General features: G+C 39.4%; 1 pseudogene; it reads left to right on the top strand.

The window, feature by feature from the left end:
• The first annotated feature begins 8,355 nt into the window (after positions 1-8,355).
• On the top strand, positions 8,356-8,738 carry LOC150006331 (eukaryotic translation initiation factor 1 pseudogene; annotated as a pseudogene).
• The last annotated feature ends 16,056 nt before the right edge of the window (positions 8,739-24,794 follow it).

The following is a 24,794-nucleotide window of genomic DNA, read 5'->3' on the forward strand; positions in this document are numbered from 1 at the left end:
AATACATTCCTCAAATTACAGCAGTAAGGGTTGTTACCCTCTTTTAATACAGAAGAAATTTAAACAAGTTAAGTAACTTACCAAAGGTCATATATATTATCATTAGGGTTAGTACTTGCCTCTGAGCAACCTAAAGCCAATTCTCCTCCCCACACACCCTGGGTTTTTTTGTTTTTTTAATATGCTTTATTGATTATGCTGTTACAGTTGTCCCAATTTCTTTTCCCTTTGTTCCCCTCCATCCAGTGACCCCCCTCCCTCCAGTTGTCCCCAACCCCTTAGTCCATGCTCATTGGTTGTACATATAGTTCTTCTCAACATCCTCCCATCCACTCCACTCCCTCCTACTATGCTTCTTAATTCCTATACTATCTCTCTCCTTTTCCCCCCACCCCCCTCCCCACTGACCTCCCCCCAATATGTTCCCCATACCTATAATTCTTTTTCCACTCTCATTGCCTACCTAGTTTGCCTTTGTTTAGGTTCCCTAGCTTCTGTTGTTGGTTGTTGTGATACAGTTTTCATTTTAATGTTCATAGTTTTGATCCTTTTTCTCCTAAACCACTCCCTTTAACATTTCATATAACAGTGGTTTGGATCTAATGAACTCCTTCAGTTTTACTTTGTCCTGGAAGCACTTTCTCTGCCCTTCTCATCTGAATGACAGCTTCGCTGGATGGAATAATCATGGTTGTAGGTTTTTGGTTTTCATTACTTTGAATATTTCTTGCCAGTTCCTTCTTGCCTGCAGAGTTTCTTTTGAGAAATCAGCTGATAGTCTTATTGGGACCCCTTTGTATGTAATTCTCTTCTCTCTTGCTGCTTTTAAGATTCTCTCTTTATCCTTAACTTTTGACATTTTGATTGTAATGTGTCTTGGTGTGGTTCTGGGTCCAGTTTTTTTGGAACTCTCTGTGCTTCCTGGACCTGTAATGCTATTTCCTTCCCCAAGTTAAGGAAGTTCTGCTTCATTATTTTCACAAATAATTTTTCAATTTCTAGTTCTTCTTCACCTTCTGCCAACCCTATGATTTGGATGTCAGCCCACTTATAGCTGTCCGATAAGTTTCTGAGTCTCTCCTCACTTTTTTCACTTCTTGTTTCCTCTTTCTGCACTGGTTGACTATTTGTTCCTTCCCTATGTTCTGATTTGTTGATTTGATCCCTGGTTTTCTTTCTCTCACCACTAGTTTCATATGTATTTTTGTTCATTTCAGCAGGACTAGCTTTCGTTCTTTCCCCTTCTTATTTAAGATCTGCTGTTAGGTCTGTAAGCATTTTTATAATCAAAGCTCTGAACTGAGCCTTAGAAAGATTTCCTATCTGCTGCTTTGTTAGATTTGCTGTCTGGTCAGCTGCATGATTGGGATCTCTATCATGATCTGTGCCATCCTGACAGTTTTGTGTTTACCTTTGCTTCCTGGGCAGGGCCATCACACCTCCTACACTATAGAGGGCAGAGCCCTGCGCACTCGTCACAACCAGGAGACCCATCTGACCACACTGTGGTGTTTTCTGCGGGAGTGGAGGTCCAATATGGATTCCTGCCATTCACTCTCTGCTGAGAGACCAGGAGCCTCCTCCTCTACCCCACCCCATCCAGACCTCACAGTTTAAGGCAATGGAGGTCTGCCTTCCTTGGCTTTGGAATTGCAAGCTGACGGGTCTGGTCTGAAGCTGGGGGTGCTTCCCAGGCACTTCTCACCTTCCCTTAAATACGTGCTTACCACTGTCCTGCTGCCATCACTGCTGCTGCTGCGGACAGCACAGCTTGACCTCTCCTCCCCGGCTTTGCCCCTCCTACCTGTCCGGATGAGCACCACTTCTTTATAACTTCATATGTTGGACTTCCATTTATTTTCTGGAACTTCTGGTTATATCTGGTTTTTTGGTAGTTGTATTTCTTCTTAGTTGTGGAAGGAGACGAAGCGTGTCAGTCTAGGCCTCCATCTTGTCCAGAAGTCTCCTGTGTTTGTTTGCTTCCGTGTCCCAGGCAGAGCTGTTGCTCCTATTTCGTTGTAAAGGGCGGAGCCTTAGGTATTCATCAGTAATGGGTGACCTGTTTCACCACATTGTGGTGCTGTCTGGATGAGTATTTCTTCTTTATATCTTTGTTTGCTGGGCTTCCGTGCACTTTGATTGTCTGGAACTTCTGGTTGTTTCTAATTTTGAGGTAGTTGTATTCCTTCTTAGTTGTGGAGGGACATGAAGCATGTCTGTCTATGCCTCCATCTTGGCCCAAAGTCCTCCCACCCTGGTTTTAATACTATGTCTTCACTCTCTAAATTCTCTTAGGTCTTTTTATCTCGTCTTGTTTTCTTTCTCTCCTCTTCAATTTCTTACAGAAGGCAAACTAAGGGACCAACTTGCTCTTACGTTCCTTTTCCAAATTTTTCCTAATTCCTCATTGCTCCTGTTCTTCATTTTTTTCAAAAGCCTTTCTCTTACTTGTAACAGATGGTATTGACTCACCTACCCCAGCTAGAAAGGAGGGAAGTTAAATTAAGAGTTTAGGGTTCCCCAAATGTTCTGTGTCTCCCACTATGAGAGTTCATTTTAATGCTTTCTTTCTCCTTCAGGTTCTGCATTATTCTAGGCTATACTATATATGCTCATCAGCTTTTGCATTTATTGAGCTGTTTATATATATCACTAGAAATCCTTCTTCCTTTATTTTGGGTGATCAGTTCTCTATATATGTTGTAAACCACTCCCCTCTCACCTCTCTTGGAGGGGATATGGTATTTGATGAAGATAATGAAAAAGAAAATAAGATAGAAGTGGAAGGCTCCAACTAGGCTTTTTCAATCAACTAGGTGTTGCAACCCCCCATTCACTCAATTACCATATATTGACTATTGGCTACCTGTCAGATACACTACTGGGAATAAAAGTCTGATAATGCCTAATCAATATATATGAAGTCCAATTTGCTATTCTGAAATATGGGAGCACAAGTTATAAGGGCTCTTGTTAAGTGAGACAGAAGAAAAATTGATGAAATATTGTAAGAAGCATACTTGAAGAGACAGTAGTAATAATAATGTCAGTATTGAGAAAGGACTTAGCAATAAATTAGGACAACCTCCAAAGCACAGAGAGCTAGCCTGTTATGGGTGACCCTGCTGCTCTAAAAGGTCACTTGCTGGAGAGGGGCTATCACACAACCTTCATAAACCAATAGCTTAACAATATATTCACCTATAATGTACACAGATAAATGCTGTGGTTTTAGTACAAAAGAGTGTCTGTGATGAATTTATTCATAGTTGAGAGATAATAAAATTTTATTAGTAGTAGTACATGACCAACAAATTGTTTTTCTAACATTTCACATAACAGAGATACAGTTCAAGGGTCTACTTTGTACTTTTGATGTGATGTGAAGAGATGATAGTTATGCTCCAATTCGCAGGGTATGCTTTTAGTTGCCATGTTGAAAATATTTTCAAAAGCCAGAAGATGAATTGTATCCTGTACCAGATATAAAGGAGGAACAGTTGGAACTGAAAAATATAAAATCCTAACAAGCCAAATGTGGCAGGTAGTGGTGGAAAGATTTTTAGGATCCCAGTAATAGGAAGTGTTGAAGAGGAAAGGAGCCCACACATGGTTAACCTGAGGGTCAAAAAATCATCTCTTAGAGTTAGCTGAATGCCCAGTGACCCAGCAACAGGCTAGCATTTTCCAAACCGGTGTTCCATAGAACACTATCTCATAGGACTTAATGTAAGAAGTGCAGTTTTATGAATGTTCTAGATGGAAATAAATTTGACAATTGTAAACTAAACAAAACTTAACAAGTACTTTTTGTAATCTAAGAAAGGAATCTCAGATCCTTTAGTGTGCTAATATATAATGTGTTTCTCTAAGAGAGAGAAAAATTATTTCCCAAACATAACAATAAAAGAGCATCTATTAGCATCTCCCAGAACTTGTATTTCATGGACTAATATTTAGGGGATGCTGGTCGAGATGATCTGTTGGTGTTTGAACTACAAAAATGGCAAGCAGCTTAAGTCAAGGTCCAAAAGGCCCAAGAGGGTTTACAGAAATACGTGGAGAGCAGTCTTACTTTGTCAGGCAGTCTACAGAGCAGGGCTCCTGGAAATGTGGAGAGAATAGCTTAGAGAGAGACTGAGCTTCCGGAAGAAGTTCTCAGATTTGAGGCAAGGTTTTAATCAAATGGTATTTAGGGTAGAATTTCCCATCTCTGCAGGACACCATGAGCTAGACACAGAATCCAAGAAAGGATAAGAAGTATGCAATAAGCCATTATGTCAGAGGTAGGGAAGGTGATGCCACTCCCAATCTATAGTGCTCTGTCCAGTTTACATTTCTGGCCTACCAAATAGCAGAGCTATCAATAAAATATTATTATATCTTCTCCACTAAATGATAGAAGACAGTAAATTACATATAATATATATTATATGTAATTTATATATATATATGTATATATATATATATATATATATATCCTGGCTGGTTTGGCTCAGTGGATTGAGCGTCAGCCTGCGAGCTAAGTGTCGCTGGTTCGATCTTCCAGTCAGGGCACATCAGAGAAGGAAAACTCTGACTCCAAAAAACCTCCGCTGCCTTGCGGCATACCTCTTCAGGGGAAAGGCTAAGGGAGTAAACCCCGACAGAAAATCCGGAGCCGGAGTCCCTAAGGCGGTTTGACGTTGTAGTCAACACCGGCAACTCCTGCGGCGCACCTGAAGCCAAGCTGTATTGACTCCGTCTTTCCCTTGGACCCTTCAGCTGCGAAGAGAGGGGGGGTCTGCTGCATGGGCAACAGCAGACCCTCCATATCACCCTGCCCAGGCTCTGTAGCTTCAGCTTCACTGGAGAGGACACTCCAGCGTCATCGCAAGATGTCGATTCAACACGGGAGGAGACAGATACCATGTCACTCCCGAGTCGGACTGCACAGCCATTCTTGGCGGTGCAGATAGACTCTGAAGAAGCTACACCATCGTCTCTCGAGACGGACGGCTGCCGACGACGACGACGACGAAATTAGACCAGGACAGCCTATTTAGCTAGAGTAGTTTCTACATAAAAAAAGAGCTACTTTTTCAGAAAAATAGACACACAGACTAATGGAACATAATTGAGAGCCCAGAAATAATTGCACAGATATATGGGCAACTAATTTTTGACAAAGGAACCAAAAACATACAATGGAGAAAGGAAAGGTCTTCGATAATAAATGGTGCTGGGAAAACTGGAAAACCACACAAAAATGAATAAAACTAGACTGCTATCTGACACCATACACAAAATTAACTCAAGATAAATTAAAGATGAGTATACTATCTGAAATAATAAAATATATAGAAGAAACCAGAGAAGGAAAACTCTGACTCCAAAAAAACCTCCGCTGCCTTGCGGCATACCTCTTCAGGGGAAAGGTTAAGGGAGTAAACCCCAACAGAAAATCCGGAGCCGGAGTCCCTAAGGCGGTTTGACGTTGTAGTCAACACCGGCAACTCCTGCGGCGCACCTGAAGCCAAGCTGTATCGACTCCGTCTTTCCCTTGGACCCTTCAGCTGCGAAGAGAGGGGGGGGTCTGCTGCATGGGCAACAGCAGACCCTCCATATCACCCTGCCCAGGCTCTGTAGCTTCAGCTTCACTGGAGAGGACACTCCAGCGTCATCACAAGATATCGATTCAACACGGGAGGAGACAGATACTGTGTCACTCCCGAGTCGGACTGCACAACCATTCTCGGCGGTGCAGATAGACTCTTAAGAAGCTACACCATCGTCTCTCGAGACGGACGGCTGACGACGATAGAAGAAACCATCGGCACTAAACTTATGGACCTCGGTCTTGGATAAAGAAGTAAAAGCAAAAATAAATTAATGGGGCTATAGCAAACAAAAAGGATTCTGTACAGGAAAAAAAAAGGCAACCAACAAAATGGGAGAAGGTATTTTCCAATGACAGCTACAATAAGAGGTTACTGTCCAAAATACAAAAAGAACTCATGCAATTCAATAATAAAAATAATCTGATTAAAAACGGCAAAGGACCTGAAGAGACACTTTTCCAAAGGAGACATACAAATGGCAATCAGATATATGAAAAGGTGTTCAACATCACTAGTTATAAAGAAAATGCAAATCTAAACCACAGTGGGAAACTGCCTGCTAGAATAGCTGTTATTAATAAGACAAAAAATAAGAAGTATTGGTGAAGATGTGGAGGAAAAGGATCCTTCACACACCGCTAGTGGGAATGTTAATTGGGGCAGCCAATATGGAAAATAGTATAAAGGTTCCACAAATAAGAATAGAGATACCATATGACACATAAATCTCTCTTTTGGGTATTTACCCAAAATTTTGAAAACACTCATGAAGATATATGTCGTCGTCGTCGTCGTCGGCAGCCGTCCGTCTTGAGAGACGATGGTGTAGCTTCTTAAGAGTCTATCTGCACCGCCGAGAATGGTTGTGCAGTCCGACTCGGGAGTGACACGGTATCTGTCTCCTCCCGTGTTGAATCGACATCTTGCGATGACGCTGGAGTGTCCTCTCCAGGGAAGCTGAAGCTACAGAGCCTGGGCAGGGTGATATGGAGGGTCTGCTGTTGCCCATGCAGCAGACCCCCCCTCTCTTCACAGCTGAAGGGTCCAAGGGAAAGACGGAGTCAATACAGCTTGGCTTCAGGTGCGCCGCAGGAGTTGCCGGTGTTGACTACAACGTCAAACCGCCTTAGGGACTCCGGCTCCGGATTTTCTGTCGGGGTTTATTCCCTTAGCCTTTCCCCTGAAGAGGTATGCCGCAAGGCAGCGGAGGTTTTTTGGAGTCAGAGTTTTCCTTCTCTGATGTGCCCTAACTGGAAGATCGAACCAGCGACACTTAGCTCGCAGGCCGACGCTCAATCCACTGAGCCAAACCAGCCAGGGGGAAAGATATATGTACCCCTATTTTTACTGCAGCATTATTCACAATAGCCAAGACATGGAAAAAAACATAACTGTCTTTCAACAGATAACTGGATAAGAATATGTGGTACATATATACACTGGACTAGCATTCAGCCATAAAAAATGAAATATTGAAATTTGAGACACTGTGGATGAATCTTGATAGAATTATACTAAGTGAAATAAGTGAAAAGGACAAGAACCATATGATTTCACTCATATGTGAGATAAAAAACAAAAAGCAACAGATGAACAAATAAAACAAACATACAAACAAAAACCAGACTCATAGATACAGACAATAGAATGGTGATTACTAGAAGGCAGGGGATGAAGGGAGGATAGAAAGGATTAAGTAGGTCAAATATAAGGTGACAGGAGGAGACTAGGGAGATTTTGAGTGGTGAGCACAAAATAGAGTATATAGATATTCTATTAGAAAGCTGTATACCTAAAATATATAATGTTATTTACCAAGGTTACCCCAATAAATCTGACAAATTTTTTAAATTAACTTTTTAAAAAGGAAAAAAGGAAAGCCATCTTTTAAAACTCTTTAGAAGCCAAATTATCTTCAATTGATGAGCCTATTAATTATAATTTTATTTCTTTCATTTCTTCTCATTATGAACTGGATGTATATGTACAGATTATGAGTGTGAGCAAGAAAAATAATAAATATGATTTTTCCTTGTAAAATAAGTAATGAATGAATTGTCTAAATTTTTGGAAATGTCCTTAAATGCAGTGCAAACAAATATTTCTCCCCACATTTTTTTTTTTTTTACCACTTCTCATTTTATCTTGGGCTATTTCAATCCTTTATCCAATATCAGCATAATGTGTAGTTGTATTAGTGAATAATCCACATCACAAACAGGAAATTATTTTGTTGTCAATGAAGACAAGTCAAAGGTGGGAAAATAAAAAGAAACAATGAACCTCCCAAGATTGGAGAGTTTTCAAAAATAATACTTCAGTATGAACTGGTATTACATCAGAGAACTGACAAAGATACTAGAGACGAAATTAAGAATGTTTTTCGAAACACAGCAAGGTTTCCCCAAAGATCCCGCAAATCTTCTATTTCCAACATCACTAAATGCCTGTAGTAGTTACTAGTGTGAACCACTGATTATGGTGGTTGTACTCTCTATTCAAGGTGTGTGTGCGTGTGTGTGTGTGTACATACTGCCAATGTCACCAAAATAATTTTAATCACTTTGAGAGAACGAATCAATATCTTACTCTAAAAGAGCATTTTATAAAGTAAGCATTAAAACTCATATTCTAAACAAGTATTAAAATGTTTCCCCCCCAGTCGCTGAGCCGCCGCTGAGGACTCAGCAACCTTTCCCTTGAGCCCTCCTTGCTTCCCGACACTCCATCCCCCCTGCCCACCTTCTCCCGCCGCAGCCTTCCGCAGGCTGTTTCCACCCAGGAAAAGGAATCGTATCGTATGTCCGCTATCCAGAACCTCCACTCTTTCCACCCCTTTGCTGATGCAAGTAAGGGTGATGATCTGCTTCCTGCTGGCACTGAGGATTATATCCATATAAGAATTCAACAGAGAAACGGCAGGAAGACCCTTACTACTGTCCAAGGGATTGCTGGTGATTATGATAAAAAGAAACTAGTGAAGGCGTTTAAGAAGAAATTTGCCTGCAATGGTACTGTAATTGAGCATCCAGAATATGGAGAATTCAGCTACAGGGTGACCAGCGCAAGAACATATGCCACTTCCTCGTAGAGATTGGACTGGCTAAGTTCGACCAGCTGAAGGTTCATGGGTTTTAGGTGCTTTTGGCTCACTGAAGCTTAAGTGAGGATTTTCTTGTAATGAGTAAAATTTCCCTTCTGTCCCTTGTCACAAGTTTAAAAACCTCACAGCTTGTATAATGTAACCATTCGGGGGTCTGCTTTTAACTTGGACTAGTGTAACTCCTTCATGCAATAAACTGAAAAGAGCCATGCTGTCTAGTCTTGAAGTCCCTCATTTAAACAGGGGTCAAGCAGTAGGCACCTGGCAGTGTCCAGACTGAAACAAAGCAATAACGTGATGTTTCAGCCAAGCCCAGAGCCCCACGATCACAGGCTGGCCAGAAGCTCCTCGCTAGAGTTCCATGACCTCAGGGAATGTCACCACCTGAACAGTCTCGGTGAAGCTGAGAGGGGTAATGCAGAAACTGCATGTTACCACTAGAGGGCGCCAGCGGTAGTCAAAGATCCCCAACCTGATCAGGTGGATGGAGCTTAGAGCAGCCACCTTCTCTCTCACAAGGTGATAAGGATATCTGGCTTGCCACCAAGGTCTTTTTAATCAGACAAATCCTAGCTCTCTGATGTCCAAACACAAGAATTTGAGGCCAATCTTCTATCAGAGTTAAATTTTTGACAAGGGAACAAATTTCCAACTGCTGTGTCAGTCATGTAGCTAGCTGTAGAGCTTACAACATACTAGCAACAGCTGCCCAATGCCATGTGAAGTAACAAACTGATTTTGGGGGTTTTCACCTTCAGTTTTAATGTTGTGTAATGTATTTTAACCTTTATTTAAATAAAACTTGTTTTCAGAAAAAAAAAATGTTTCCCACTTAATCTATTTCCATTACTTCAAACCCCCATTCTACTTACATTTGTGTATAAATGGGTGGGGAGGAGTATGAAGCCTGATTAATTGATTCCAGTAGTAGCAGTCATTATTTTATTTGTGCTCTCTTAAAGTTGCTCTAAAATGAAGTGTTGATAGTCTGCATAGATTCTAGAACCATAAAACTATGTGCTTGTACATTTTTCTGATCCCTTTTTAAACACTGTTTTGAGCACACACACTGTAGTTGCTCAGTAAGCTCCCATTAAAAGTAAGCTTACAATGAGTTGATTGATCTACACTTAGTATTGGTGAAATAGAAATTTTCATCCCTTTTTAGGATTCATAATTATGCAGGAGATGTTGATTTTCAGGTATCAAAAGTTGTTTTTGAATTTGTGTCCTGAAGACATAGACTTAAAGAGACTTCCCCTTGTCTTCCCCTCACTCCCACCACCCACAGAGCCCACATGTGACTTGAAATAAACATTTTTCAGACTCCAGGCAGCTGAGGTGTGGCACTGGTGGGCAAAGGAAGTTTGCTGATCTGACCTTACCTCATTGCATTTAGGGTTAGCAGCTGCCGCTGTGGTGCAATGAAAAAGAAACAGAAAGAAGGTCCTCTGGAAGATGGGCCCTAACGCAGTTACTTCCTCCCCTACAGAGGTGGACTCTTTCAATACACAATCTGACTTGTGCCCATGATGGCACAGGAGGAACAGAAGGAAAAGCAATTGAGATCATCATTCTAGTTTGACTTTTTAATGTATTATTTATGTGCCCTCAGTAAGTGTTTGTAACTTCTATAAATATTAATTTTTCTTTTTTATTATAAAGGGATAATAGTGCATATTTTTCCTGATGTTGGTATTACATTACATTTTAAAGTGCTTTAAAAACTTGAGTGTGCTATGCAACTGAAGGGTATTACACCAGTGGGGTAAGGGGAGGGAGAATATTGGAAGAATGGACAGTTTTTCAGTTAAACTGATAGATTAATGGTGGTTAAATATTTTCATAAAAACCTAAGTGATATTACACATGATCATCCTTAAATGGATGAACACAGCCCAGATTTAATCATTTTTTAATTCACATAAAACTTAATTAGATTTTATGCTATTTGTATTGAGGAAAGTTTGGACAAGCATGACAATGTTGTAAAGGAAGATACCAGGAAGTGAAGGGATTAAGCAAAAGAAAAAACTCATAGACATAGACAACAGTATGGTGATAACCAGAGGGAAAGGGGGTTGGGAGAGGTAGAAAAAAGTATAGGGGAGATAAATGGTGATGGAAGGAGACTTGAATTGGGGTGGCAAACATACAATACAATATACAGGTGATGTATTATAGAATTGTATACCTGAAACCTATATAATTTTCTAACCAATGTCAACTCAATAAATTCAATAATTTTTTTAATAAGTACCTAATGAAAGATGATATCATGTGGACTTAAAGTACACAGTACATAATTAATTCAAAATTATTTAAGCAATAAAGTGTTCACCAAATGAGCCAGTAAGCTATTAGTAAATGTCATACTGTTTTCATTTCACTTACAATATAAATTGAACACAGAAAGTATTTTTAATATGTTTCCTGGCAGGGTCTTAGGGTGGCAAGTCTAGTACATTCAGTCCTGCCGAAATTACCTAAAAAAACAATGGGTATGGCAAGAAGGAAATCCAGAAGCCTTTGGATTTCCACTGTTAATACCATGCCCAGGAAAGTCATTTTCCAATTGTGATCCACGGGAGCCCCAGGATTGCTGCTGGAGGCGAGAGGCAAATAGGAATGGGATAAAGCTCCTAGAGGGGATTAAGAGGTCCTCTCCAAAGTGGTTTCACCTAAAGCAGTTCTGCTATTTTATGTTTTATGTACAGGGCTTCTGTGTAAAAATACATTAGAAATAAGAACCCATCGACTTCTGAAGATGGTTTTAATTGCTGTTGTAGGGAAAAGAACCCTGGGTATTAAATTAGAAAATCATCTCACCACTAACTTTAGTTGGGTGCAATGCAGGGAAAAAAAAGAAAAACACTGCTGTAAGAACATGAGAAAAATTCCCATTGGTATGTTTATTCTTTGATTCCTCATCATTTTCCTGCTGCAATAAATTAAAAACCTATATTGCTTTAGCAAGAATGTAGTTGAATGTGATACATACAAATCAAGCCTCTCATTTTAGCCACCAGGCATGTAGATTTACCACAGTGGCTCCAGAAGCAGGGAGGAAGAGAACACAATACTAACTCTACCAATACACAACCAAATTGCAAAAGAACCTGCTAGAAAACCTAAGAAATCAGGTGAGGTCAATGGTGGTCAGATAAAGGTATTAAATCTGGAATAATACCCAAGGAATGAGGGGGATAGGTTGTGGAGAAGTACAGATATACCCAATTACAGGAAACTCAAAATGACATTAAGAGAGACATTAAATATCTGGTGGTCCATTCTGGGACCAAATGGGGGTGTGGGGAAGAACTCTGACATTGAATAGTGAAACTTAGATTCCTTTATGTTTTAGAGGGGCTTCCCACATTTTTTAAGAGATGGCAGTATATGAAAACTGATAGGTCAGGTTCTTTTAAAGAGACGAATTAAAGTGCTATAGTTACAGGTGAAGGGAGAGAACCTTGTATTATTCTCAATGAAGTAATGTTGTCTTGTGCACAGAAAGTTGCCAGGTAATTTCCTTGGAGTGGGTACCACCAACAGAGCACTAGCTGACCACTGCCACCCTCTGATAGGAACATGAGAGCCAGACATAGTTCTTAACTACCATTTTTCTGTCTTTACCAGGCAGTCCCTAGCCTCTGTAAGACTCAGAACTCATCCCTGACCTCCAAGCTCAGGTGGCATGCTCAGATAACAGACCTAGGCCTCATCTCAGGCTGTTCTTCCTCCATCCCAATAGTACAGTGTTTCCTTGGTCCTCCTCTCACCCAAGTTCCTAGAATCTATTGCCATATAATTCATAGAAGCACTGAGCATACCTCTGGCTTCTATATGTGATCACTAGTCCAAGTAATGGTAGAAGAGAGAAGATCAAAGCTCTTTCAAAAATCTTTTTAGAAAAGTGAAAGACATAACTTTTCTATTTGAGGAAAATGGGCTCAATCATTAAACAGTCAGGAGTGTCGTTTAGAGTCAAATCCCTCTAGGTGTCTCAATAGGAATCAGGAGAAAGAATATAAACTACCAAGACTATCCAGCTATCAAAGTCAAGATGCCTCAGAAAACATTTATTGTTTTTAAAAATGTTCTGAATAGTCATGCATTTATCTGCTCTCTTAAAAAGCTATTTCTGACTTTAGCCTCAGATGGTCATGAATTTTCAATTTCCAACTGGAACACTACTTTTCAAAGCCCCTCCTAGCCCCCGGTAGTCCAAGGTAGACAGGAGCAGATATCCAGTCATCAATCAATACCCAAAACTCTGAATTGCCTTTTCTGTTTAGAATCAGACATATTGAACACAATATCTTCAAATTTCCTTCTTGCATTCCCAGATTTTATAAATTTCTATGCCTCTTTTTTGAATGACATCTGAACTTTGGTTACATAGTGAAACCACTTGAGCAACTTGACAAACTATGGAGATTCTGATTTAATTGGTCTGGACTGGAACTTGGGGCTTAGGCCTTATTTTTTAAACTCTCCAGGTGATTCTAATGTTTGGCTCACATTGAGAACCTTTCTAAAGCAGTGGCTCTCAATGTACTAAATCAGAATCTCCATGATAAGGTCCAGCAATGTCTAAAAAAAAACTCTCTAGAGGATTGTGATGTGTGCTTAAGATCAAGTATTACTGTTCTATTGGTTAATAAAACCATACAGGTTTCAAGTGTACAACTAAATAAAACACTGTCTGCATACTGCATTGTTCATCACGCAAGGTCAAGTCTCTTCCCATCTCCATTATCCCTTCTTTGCTCACCTTCACCTCTAATAAATGAATAAAATAATTTTTTTTAATGATGAGTTGTTAAAAGCCAAGAAACAGTATTAGAAAAGGCAGTAGATTGCTTTGTTCTCTTTGGTGACATATCATAGATTTTAAAAAGAAAGTTAAGAATTGACCTCTCTGGCCTGGTGAGAATGAATTTGGGTGAAGGTGAAGCATGGTGGGAGTACATGAGCTATGAAGACCCTGTCGAGCCTAGTGAATCTATTTTTTTGTTCTTTTCCTGTGTTTAGATGTGGCAGTGCTGGATGCTATTTCCACACAGCACAGTGACTGTAGCTGGCATGGGGACCACATCTTTTAATGAACTAGGTGCAGCCATTTGCTTTTCACATTTGGCTACTACTGGCCTATTTCATATATACTTTGAGAAAACACATTCAGTTAATGTATTTAATCATTTTTTATGAATATGATTTTCAGAAAGCTGTGCGTGGAAAAATCTGACTTAGACTATAAATTATGTGTCATTAATCTGATTTCAATAGACTATAGTGTTTTATTTTATAGTGTCTGTTTCTTAACATATAATGCTTCCATTCTCTTTCTTGGCCTTTTACACTTTAGCTTTAATTTAAGTTACTACTTTAAACTGTTCCATCTGATAACTTGAAGTAATTAATTTTATGATATGCTTAGAAGTGGTTGACTATTCAAATGCTAATGAGGCTTATATTTATCTCTGTATTTTGTTGTTTTAAATATAAATTTCATCTAATTAACAAAGGGGCACAATGTAGGGATATATATCAAGCACTCACAGACTTCTTTGCTGTTTTTCTGGTAGGGGATGTATAACATTTTGAAGAGAGAACTGTTAAAAGGGTAAAAAAAACAAAAACAAGGAAAGTGGCAGCATTTTTAAAATCGAACAGTTAATAGTATAAGAGCTCTAAACAAAAAAATAAATATTTTTTCTAGAAAAAAAGTGTGTAAAAGAAACATTTCCCTTTCTCCTAATATTTGGGTACTATTGTTTTTATCATCTTGGTTAATTTTGCAAGCAGTTTTAATCTGATTATAAACAAGTTAGAATATTTTCTTTTATGCTTACCACTGATTTTTTTTCCTTTGGTGAATTAAACTGTTAGTATCAAAAAAAAAACATGCAGTCTGACACATAGAAATAATATTAGCATTTTCACCATCATCATCATCCTTATAGGTAGTAGCCATTTGCATTCCAAGTAGTTTCTCTAACCCTGTCATTTTCTTTTAATTTAATTCAACCTTTTTTTCTTTTTAATTTAGGCCACACCAAGGTTTAAAATTTTGAACAAACTCATGACTTTACGATTACTACCATTAGTTTCATGCATAGGAAGACCTTTCCCACCCTAAGATTATATACAGATTCACTTGCGAGAGAGAGAAAAAGAATCAATGTTTTAGAGCATAGCAATAAATACCATGAGATTAGTTCTCAGAGTGGTCCCCAATCAGAGGCATCAGCATCAAGCCACTTGGAATTTATTAGAAATGCAAATTCTTGGGCTCCACCTTCCAGACGTACTGAATCAGAAACTCTAAAGATGGACGCAATTACCTGTGTCTTAACAAGCTCCCAGCTATTTGAGAATCACTGTTTTTTGAGAATAAGAACCAATACTTTTGATATTCAAACATGGGAAGAAAAAGGAAGGAAAAAAAGAAAGATGGAAGAGGGGAAAGCAGGGGTAAGGGGAGTATGGGTTGGGTTTTTTTTTTTCAGTCTTGTATTAGGTGGTTTTGAACATTATAATATGCCCCTATGGGGCAGGTGATACCTTTCTTTAAAGGAGAATGCAAGAGACAAAGAAAATTTGTCTACTGCCAAAGAGAATTTGCACCTTTCCTTAACCTAGGACTTTCCCCGGCAGCCGTCCATCTCGAGAGACGATGGTGTAGCTTCTTAAGAGTCTATCTGCACCGCCGAGAATGGCTGTGCAGTCCGACTCGGGAGTGACACGGTATCTGTCTCCTCCCGTGTTGAATCGACATCTTGCGATGACGCTGGAGTGTCCTCTCCAGTGAAGCTGAAGCTACAGAGCCTGGGCAGGGTGATATGGAGGGTCTGCTGTTGCCCATGCAGCAGACGCCCCCTCTCTTCGCAGCTGAAGGGTCCAAGGGAAAGACGGAGTCAATACAGCTTGGCTTCAGGTGTGCCGCAGGAGTTGCTGGTGTTGACTACAACGTCAAACCGCCTTAGGGACTCCGGCTCTGGATTTTCTGTCGGGGTTTACTCCCTTAGCCTTTCCCCTGAAGAGGTATGCCGCAAGGCAGCGGAGGTTTTTTGGAGTCAGAGTTTTCCTTCTCTGATGTGCCCTGACTGGAAGATCGAACTAGTGACACTTAGCTCGCAGGCCGACGCTCAATCCACTGAGCCAAACCAGCCAGGGCTAAACCTAGGACTTTAAGCACGTAGATTCTGGGATGACAACTGTCTGACTCTGCTTTTTATGGTTAAGTATTCTTGATTTTGTAAAAATAAATCTGTAAATTGTAGTTCATCTGGAGATACTGATAATATGAATAATAGCTAATATGTATTGAGTGTGTCTATGAGCCAGGCACTATTCTAAAAACTTTTCATATGTTAATTGATTTAACCCTCATAACACTGATAAGCAGTGGATGCACTGATCCCTTTTTACATATGTGAAAATTCAGAGTTTAAATGCCCAAGGTTATAGCCCCTAGGTGGAGGGACCTGGGTTTAAACCAGTTTATGCCCAGTCACACATTTAACCCTAATAACCAGTGGTTCCTTAGCAGGGAGAATTTAATGCCCCAGATAATGTCTGGCAATGTCTGGAGACATTTTTACATTGCCACAAGTAGGGGAAGGATGCTAAACTCTCAACTAGTGGGTAGAGAACAAGGATGCTGCTAAACACCCTACACTGTACAGCACAGTCTCCCAAAGCAAAGGATGATCTGGTCCAACATGTCAGTGTGCTGAGATTGAGAAACCTTTCTATGCTACCCCAACTCTTTCAAGTGCAGGAGAGGTCCCAAGGAGAGGCAACTTAGTAAGCAACTGAACTATTTAAAATATTGCATTTTTCTCCCCTTAATCAGTTGTGTGGACCCCAAGAAGAAAGATTTATTTGATGTGAATCCTGATAAGAAATCTGTCTGTTGAGACGGACTTCCCATGCTCATTCAAGGGCCCAACTTTTTAGGAATAATAAGAGTCTAGTGGCCACTTGCTGACAGGGGCTCCTCAGGTGCTCTGTACACAGAGAAGAACCTCAGACTGAACTCTTGGCTTCCCGCATTATACCGGCTTGTTTACACCATCTGAGTAAACAACTGCAAGAAAACTATGGTTTCCTCTTTCTACCAATAGACTGAGATCTACCCCATACAATCAGAACTGCATAACTTGTATCCTACCAATCATAACTGCACAGTTTGGATTCTTTATTTATGTAAAATAGATCTAATCAGGGGCCTGGGCAGAAACTTTTTCTATATAAAGCAGCTTCTCCTTTGTTTCAGTGGAACACAGTCTAGTTTGCTACCAAATCTGCATTTCCCAAGCAGCAGCTCCTTTTTGTAAAATAAATGTTTTTAATATTTTAATATAGCCTAAAATTAATTTTGGTTTATGGATGTTTTCAGCAGTTCTTGATGATAAAAATTAATCACTCCAGAACTGAAATCATTCCAGTCCCATGAATCAAAGTTCACCCAGGTCTGGAAATAACAAGCAACTTTGTGTAAAAAATAAGCATTACCTCTAGAGGTGCCATTAACAAATCTGGAGTTCTGTGGTGAGATTTGCAAATACAGCAACAACCTCATGTAATTAAGCATGTTGACTACTAACTTGATACTGTATCAGAATTTTTATCTAGCCTTATCATTGTAATTAAGGAAACTAAATAAACCTGCATACTCCTGCTCCTGGGTGTGATAGGAAGGCTTAGCTGAGTTAATTAAAATACTATCAGACTCTTGCTGTAAAATTCCACTTAGAGGTCTGGGTCCATAAAGTAAGAATTTTTTCAGGCATAATAAAATGAAGGAGGTCTCTGTGTGAGAGATTAGCTACTATTTGATAAATTTGATCAATAGAGATGGCCAATCCAGATAATATGGGAAGAAAGTCCATTTAAAGATCTTTTGAGTAAGAAAAAGGAGACACATTACAGATAGGCTGGGATAATCTTCTGAAAGATAAGCAGTCTCATTAGAACTAAACATGCATTGTCCCCTTTACTCACCCTTTTAAATATATAATTCATTACTCAGAAATGATAATCAACAGGGAATTGTATGCTTTCTAATAATTTAGGGTTCAGACCAACTACTGCCTTTGCTATCTCTATTCTCTGTCTCCTTTGCTGTGTCTGGACTGTTTTAGGACTTTAACTGTAGCACACAGAGATCCTTTGTCATTTTCACCTTGTGTTTTAGTTATTGATCTATATACGTCTTATTTCCTATCAACCCAGAGAGTGTGAACAGGGTCTTGTCATATCTTTGCATCTTTTACCATACTATCTAACAAAAGCTTAATAAATGTTTGCTAAATGGATGCACGCAAAAACTAGATAAAAATATCTCTCAGTTCCATATCTGCTGCTTTTTCCTTTATAGCCAGTGCCCACCCCCATAGCAAGTCATTATTTTTAAAAAGGGAAAGAGAGCACCATATTTTTAAAAAGGGAAACAGAGCACCATATTTTATGTGTTGACAACCTAGACTATTATATTTAAAAACAGAAGTTTACTCTCAAATGAGAAAAAAATTTAGAAAACTATTTAGTTTAATCTCCATGTTTTACCAGTGAGGAAATGGAGCCCAGAGAGAAAATGACTCCTCACATTCGCAGGCTACTAAATAGCTTAACCAGGACTAATACTCCCTAACCAGCTACCAGTGTCACCTGTAAACCAATCTTCAATTCTTCAGGAACCATTGTGATGGGGAAGGTGGGGAGCAGTAGAAAGGCAGCTGAGAGCATGCTTACCTTAGAATATTAACATATAAAGAGCCCAGGAAAGATGCCAATATGTTCAGACCAGCCTCAGACTCCAGTAGACTGCGCATTGCCTCCAATGCTCATGATGCTAGATTAAAGCATGTTCCTGTAACAAAAGAAATTAAAACACCAGGATAGGAAGTATATTAATCTACCATATTCGTCAGAATGGGCCACCAAACAAAGTATCAATGTGTGGCTTAAACAACAGGAATTTAATTTTCACAGTTCTGAAGTTTGAGAGTCTGAGATCAGAATGCCAGCGTGGTCTGGTTCTGGTGGGAGATCTTTTCTAGCCTTGCATATGACTGCCTTCTCAGCTTAATGTATCGCCACAAGGCAGACAGAGAGAGAGAGAGAAAGAGAGAGAGAAGCCACCATTGCTCTCTGACACTAGCTCATGTGGGCCCTATTCTTATGACCTCTCTAGACCTAATTATCTCCCTGAGGACTCACCTCCAGATACTATTACATTGGGAGGTAGGGTTAAAACAAAAGAATTTACGGAGGCACTGTTTTCAGTCCATATAGCCACTATCGATCATTTGTTCAGCCCCTCACGCACTAGAAGTGCAGAGCCAAACAAGGACTCACCACCACTCCAGGAAGTAGGGAACAGAGGGGAGAGTGTTGGACTGGGAGAGAGTCAGCATGGAAAAGTAAGTGTTGGCACAGGGGGCCTGGATCTTGAGAAGAGGAGTAAAGGTGGATGCCTAAAGTGGTCTCAGCATTATGTCATCATTTGACAGTATCCTGTCTGTTTGCAGAGGCTCTTGTAAAAGACACAAGAACTTTGGTGAGCAAGGCTCCAGATTCAGAAGTAGGATTCTTGGTTTTGAGTTCTGGCTCTATTTTCTTCTTAGTTTTGTAATAGTGGACAACACACTTCACATTTCTGAGTCACCATGTATTTTCATCTGAAAATAAAGAACCTAAAACTGCCTTATCTATTTTACATGATGGGTACAAGAACCAGAAAACATATTATATGTGAAAGTGCTTAATAAACTATACGGGGCTTTAAAATTGTAGCATGTCCCACTTTATAACTATCATCATAAAATTTAGCACAGGGAGAAATAATGTGCTTAGCATCTTTTGCAACTAGGGCACTGGTTTTAAGCTTACTGTCCAACTTCTTGAAGAGTTAGTGCCTGAGTATAGTGCTAATGGGCACAGCTGCTCTCTCGTTCTTTGTCATTTACACTTAAATACACAATGAGACCAGAAATTCATTTAAAACTAACCTAAGCAAATCAAGAAAGTAGGATTACTGTATTGCAAACCGTGGCTCCGTTTGCCTACATAAAAAAAAAGAACATCAAGCCTGCTACAGGAATTTCGGGGACATTTAATGCTTGGTTTCAGTTTTGGGGCTTTATTTCTTTTGTTTTTGTTTTTTGTTTTTTGTTTTTCATTCTTTTGATTTTAAGTGAAATCAGCAGGGTGTCGCTGATATTTGCGATGTGACAAAATAATGATTCACTACACTGAAGTGGAGGTCCTGGCAGCAACTTTCAGGGGAAATAAATATAAGAGAAATCACAAGTATTATCTTCCCAGCCAGCATGAAGTGATGGAAAACAACGAATTTCACTGCAGGGAGGAAGTGTCCCTATAGAGTGGGGAAGTGAGAACCTTGTTGCTTCCCAGATAGAAACTTCATGGACAGGCTTCCAAAGTTCAGATGCCCTGCTTTCAGAGAACAACTTCTAATCCCTCTAATTCTCAAATGGCAGGAGCTCTAATGGAACCAGGCAGTGATTTTTTTTTTCACTCATTGAAACATAAAAGTAGTCCTAATAGCTAGGTAATTGTAAGTGTCTCTCCCAAGAGACATTGAACCAACCACTTTTCTATATCTTGACTTTGCAAAATGAGTCAGCAAAAATCGAACTGTTAATATATTTAAGTAGTATGTGGCTAGGCCACTTATACAGGGGGTAAAATGCACATCAGCACATCCCAATATCACAGAGAAAGTACTGAAAACAAATAAATGTATTAATTGATCTCTGTGTGCCAAGTACTGTGCTAAATGCTTTAAAAATATTATCTTATATAATTCTCACATCAACTCCAGAAAATCAATACTGAACTTTTACATTTAGAACCAAAGATGATCTTAGAGATGAAGGCTAGGTCTTCAATAAAAGTGCTTTTACTGGTCCAGATACCATCTCCACCACCCACCCCTGCACCACCATCACATGTTGTGGAGAATATGGGCTACCATACTGATTACCATCCTAATAGATGGTATGCCGAGCATGGCTTTTATCCCATTTCGGGACATGTTTTCCCTCGTCAAGCTTGGTCTATGGAAATGGTCTCTTTCAACTAATTTAGACTAACAGTCACTGGACTCACTTGTCCAAACTACTTGTATCTCAAAACTCATATCTTTCCCTAGTAATAGAAATCTACTGTTGGTACCCAATCCATAAACCAGACTGCAGTATAGCTGTTGTGTTTTGAACAGAGATGGGAATCATCATGGTAGCCAAGAAATGTCAAAGAAATTCTTAAGACTATATAGAGCACAGTTAAAGTTCAGTGACATAGACTACGTCATTTTACAGCTATAAAAGCTGGGAGCCACACAGAGTAAGCAATCTCTAGTTGAAAAAACGAGTTATGAAAGACAAGGATTGGAGTTCAGTTGTCCTGCCAAGCCAGTGCTCTTTCCACTAGACTACAAAATGAAGTGAAGACCTAGTGAAGGAGACAGAGAGGGGATGAGAGAGGGAGCAGGAAAAATTTCAGAAGTTTTTATTTTATGGAAACCAAGAGAAGAATACATTTCAAGTCAGGATTGTTCAGTATAGGCAGTTATGTTACTGAGAACTCAAAGAAGCTACAGATTGAAAAATAATCACATGATTAATTATTAATTTGATTAGTGTTAAAGTTGCAGGAAACGGTTGAGAACAATTTTAGAAAATAATTATGGGATGTACACCAAAATGGGGAGAGCTGAAAGAGTACAGAAAACATAATAGAAATCTTTCAGTCATTACAGAAAAGAGAGAAGGAAATGTTAGCCGATGCACTAAAATGAATTTGAGGGTGGAGTGACCTAAGTAAGTTCATAGATGAAGAAGGATACATAAATGATAGAAGAGATCAATGAAGAGCAAAGCCTGGGAAAAGTTGGGAACAATAGCATCAAGCCACAATAATAGAGAGTAAAGAAACATGAAGACTCTGAGATAGAAAATAATGAAATTAGGGAAAACCGCTTGGATTTGACCATCTTGTCACTGAAGTTAGAGCTAAGGATACTCATTGAGCCAGAGCAGAGAGGATGAGGAAGATAATAAAAACCCCAGACTATCTGCTGTGGGGAATGTGAAAAGGCGAGCATTCTTAATGGAAATTTTCTTCCACACTTTAAGGAGATGAAGATGACAGTGTATAGGACATTTGGAATGTAATGTGAGTTATTAACACAGTATTTTTTTCTAAGGGGTCTTATTAGTTGTCATGTTTTTATCAATATTTTGTGAAAATAATCAGGTGTAAAAGTTCAGACTGGTTAATGCATTACATAACGCCATGAGGCCAGCTCCAGAATACTTCTAGCAATACTCTAGTGGGAACCATTCAATTCTTCCTGGCAAAGGTCACACACACACACACACACACACAATGATTACTGCTTTAAGTAAATGGTGTAGGAATGGGAAGGGACAGTAATGATGGAAGGCACAATTTTATTTCTGATGAACTTAGAGTCTTATTAGGCAGGCAGATTCAGCCTTTAGGGGACATAACTTGAGCATTCAGAGCAAGCCATCCATCAACCACGGTGCCAAATAAAATGAATGAAGCAAAAGTCTGAGACTTGAGTTTCTGCACATCATGTAGCTATCTTAGGCTGGCAGTAGCGCAGAGGCTTCTTGGAGTTTGGATATCAATGAAGGAGTATTTAAGTTTCTGAAATTATGCATTAGTATTCTTTTCACATAAAACTAATACTTTAAATACTTTTTCAGTGCTCTGAAGAAATAGATGTGGGAAAGTCTGCAGTCTGACACATGAGGAGTCATTTGAGGTTAATTTACTATAGATGAAGCTTATATTTTTCAAAGTAAAAATGCACTTGTGTGTTGTATTTACCTCTTGATAAATCAGGTATGGCTGTATTTCTTAAAATTATGGTCATTTTACTGTGCTTTGTTAACTTCCCTGTACTTTGGTAATTGTTGTGATTTTCTTTCTCTATTTAATTAGGTGATTTGATTTGTACTTTATGTAATTATAATATTTGTCTCCTTTGTTTGAGGCAAAATTGTAATCATTAGTTCTACTATCTGAGGCTGCTAAATGCATATTTAAGAAAATAAGCCACTGAAAAGCATATAATTGTATCTGAACCAGAAAATTTTATTTCGCATCCATCATCTTAAAATTTCATTGAGGCTGCAACTCAAAATGAAAAGGTACAAAAGCTCTAGAGGTCTAGAGAACAGTAATATCATTACATCCTTACAGAAAATAAGTTCCTAAGAACTCAGTGCAAACTGCAATTCCCCTTCTTCCACATAAGCTATACCTCTGAGCTTGGTCACATCTAGGATCAGAAAATAGGCAGGGGGGACAGTCTCCCTCCCCTTCCCCAGCATACCACCACCCCCTTGCCTCTGGCAACCACTACACTGTTGTCTGTGTCCATGAGTTTTAGTTTTATATTCCACTGATGGGTGAAATCATATGGTTCTTAGCTTTTCCTGACTGACTTCATTTAGCATAATATTCTCAAAGTTCATCCATGTTGTCACAAACGGCAATATTTCATCCTTTCTTATGGCTGAGTAGTGTTTCATTGGATATATGTAACACATCTTCTTTATCCAATCTTCTGTCAAAGGATAATTTGGTTGTCTCTGTGTCTTGACCACCATGAATACTGCAATGAACATAGGAGTGCATATATCTTTACAAATACACATTTTTGAGTTTTTCAGGTAAATACCCAAGGGAAAGATTGCTGGGTTATATGGTAACTCTATTCTTAATTTTTTGAGGAACCACCAGACTGTCTTCCATAGTGGATGTACCATTCTCCATTCCTATCAGCAGTGAATGAGGGTTTCCTTTTCTTTGTAACCTCTCCAACACTTGTTGTTACACATACTTGTCTTATTGACCTTGTTAATAGTAGCCATTCTAACAGGTGTGAGGTGGTATCTCATTGCAGTTTTGATTTACAATAGTTCCAATTTTTTCCCTTTGCTCCCTTCCACCCAGCACCACCCCTCCTCCAGCAACCCCCTCCCCAAGTCCATGCCCATGGGTCATACATACAAGCTCTCCCGCTTCACCCTTTCGTATATTCTTCTTCTTTTTTTTAATAAATAAATAATTAATTATTTTAACAATAAAAAAATAACAATCCCTCCCTCTCAGACTTAAGACACTTTATAGTCTTATAAATGACAATGGACAAAGGTCTCGAGCTCCTCTAGCTGCTACGAGCTGCACATGGTCATCGTCCTACCCACCCTTGGGTCCAGAAGTCCCTAATAAGAGTGGGGGTGTGGAGGGGAGGGTGGCCTTCCCACATGGGGAAGGATCGTGCAGACTACAGGTCAGTTAGCTGTCCCCAGACAATGGCGTGCTTGATTTAATAGGCTGGCATCCTTGTTGTATTCTGGGGGCAACAGATTTGGCAACAGGGTTAAAAGACATCATTCAATCCATAACCACTAGATAACAGAAGGCAGGGATTAATTTTTCAACGTCCAACATCAGGGGAAAAAAGGGCTTCTTTGGAGGAAGGTGTGCCAGGCACATCTCACCTGTCCAAAACCCTTTTGCCCATTATACTTAGTTTGGGCTCAGAGAAATATTTTAGGTTTCCCCCCTCTCAGACCTCTGGGCCCTTTCTGTCCAAGCCATTAGGATAAAAAAGAGAAACCGGTTTTGTAAAGTGAAGCTCACAGACCACCCCACACTTCACCAACCCAGCCACTTAGTTCAGCCAAACCATTGAGTCTCAGGAGGCAGCAATGCAGACAGGATTAAGTGAGACCTATACATACAGACAATCACTCAGGTAATGAGATCATAGGGTTATGCCCTTTGAAATCAGAAAACACATGTTAATTTCTGTAACATAACCCACAAATGAGTCTCTAAATCTGTAAGACTGTCTTATTGGAAAGACATCCAGTTGCAAGGCATTTGACATTCTTCTTGACTGTAAATTAAACATCTTTGATGATACCACAGACACAGTTTAACTTTCAAATGAAAACATATTTTAAATGAAAAGAAACTTTAAAGACGGTTAGCTGCACTACTTTATA

This window comes from Furipterus horrens, unplaced genomic scaffold, assembly GCF_987537825.1.
Source record: "Furipterus horrens unplaced genomic scaffold, mFurHor1.1.pri manual_scaffold_6, whole genome shotgun sequence".
NCBI classification, from domain to species: Eukaryota; Metazoa; Chordata; class Mammalia; order Chiroptera; family Furipteridae; genus Furipterus; species Furipterus horrens.